Genomic DNA, 1,865 nt, shown 5'->3' with positions numbered 1-1,865 from the left:
GTTTAGTGTATTTAAAAAACAATAAAATACTGAAGAACGAGTTGACGATCCAGGTGTTGTTCAAGTTTCAAGCGCTTCTACTTGTTCAAATCAGCCTGATCTAAAAAGTCCACAGTGTAATAAAAATACTGATGGCGTTAATGATTTGGCCGATTTGGGTGATCGAGAGAGTGGACCACGACGTCCTGATTTAGCAGTAAGTAATCTGTGTTCTGTTCTATAAATAGTAAATTATTTTATAATTCTCTATTTTAAGTTTAAGCAAATTTTTCTTGAGATTAATACATGAGTAGGTATTTAGTATTCTTTTGCTATCATTTTGATTGAATGAAATTTCTATAATTAATACTTAATTAATTTTATAATTAATAATTAAATGTAAAATAATTAAATAATTTGTACACTTTACTCATTAGGCTTACAAAAAAACTAAATTCGGAGAAAAGTTTAGATCATTTCGTAGTCAGTGGTATACAGAATGTGATTGGTTAGAGTATAGTGTTGCACGTAATGCTGCATTCTGTTTTGTCTGTCGTATTTTTGGACCAGAGAATACTGAAGATGCATGGACTAGGACTGGCTTCAACAATTGGCAAAAAGTAAGTACTCATAGGTACCTTTACATATAAATTGTATACTAGTAATTAGTATACTACCATTGACTATTACTACTTCTTAAAATACTTATTTAAGGGCTTAAGGCTACCTACCTAGTACCTATTGGAACTAATACATTTGAGTATATATATAGTGAGTTGTGAGTACCGAATGCTTAGGTACTTATTACCTATGTATAGAACCTATAATCTATATATTTAATATCTGTATACTAAAACCTATTTTTGTGCAATTTGTACAACAACAGCACACAATTTATTAAAAATTCCTTTTAATTACCGATAGTGGAAGACATTTTTAAGTTTAATTTTGCATATTTTGTATTTGTGTATAATGTGATTAAATATTATTATTTCAAATAACATCAAAATAATGCTTTTAATAATTCCAAAAACAACACTTAAAATATTTTGATATACCTATTATGTCTACCTATTTATGTCAGTTTATAGTGAAACTTAAAAGTCATTTAGCTACTATCAACCATAAAACAAATGAATCGAAGATGATGGCATATAAGTCTAGTGAAAAAACTGGATCAGTTGTTACTCAATTGTCTAGTTTTCATAAAGAAGAAGTCGCAAGAAATCGCAAGTATATGTCGAGTTTAATTGAAATAATTTTGTATATTTCAAAACAAGGCATTGCAGTAAGAGGACATAATGAAGGAACTGATTCAATAAATCAAGGTAAATAATAGGTGTCTGAAAATATTTAGTACTTGAACTTAGTTTAATAAACATTATTTTAAACATATAATATAGGTAATTTTAAAGAATTATGCAATGTAGTTTTTTCAAAGTTTATGCCTGAATTTCAAAGCTTTTATCAAAAAAAAATAAACTTGACCAGCTGGAAAATTCAAGAAGAACTTATTAAAATTAGTGCTGACTTGGTAACAGAAACTATTGTTGGACAAATTCTTGACACTGGACATTTTGCTCTAATGGTTGATGAGGCTAGGTCTCATAAACAAGAACAATTGTCTGTATGTGTGCGTTATGCAGTTGGCCTCGACATTTATGAAAGATTTTTACAATTTGTTGATGTTTCTTGTGGCCAGAATGCCAATCAAATTGTTTCTGCTATTTACAGTAGTTTTAAAAATTGTAATTTAAACATGGACACACTAAATATTGTGGCACAATCGTATGATGGTGCCAGTGTGATGTCCGGCCATATCGGAGGTGTCCAAGCCAAAATTAAAGAAGATTATCCTTATGCAATATATACACATTGTATGGCCC

Source organism: Acyrthosiphon pisum, chromosome X (genome assembly GCF_005508785.2).
Source record: "Acyrthosiphon pisum isolate AL4f chromosome X, pea_aphid_22Mar2018_4r6ur, whole genome shotgun sequence".
In the NCBI taxonomy this organism is placed as follows: domain Eukaryota; kingdom Metazoa; phylum Arthropoda; class Insecta; order Hemiptera; family Aphididae; genus Acyrthosiphon; species Acyrthosiphon pisum.
Note: the sequence above shows the minus strand (reverse complement) of the source record.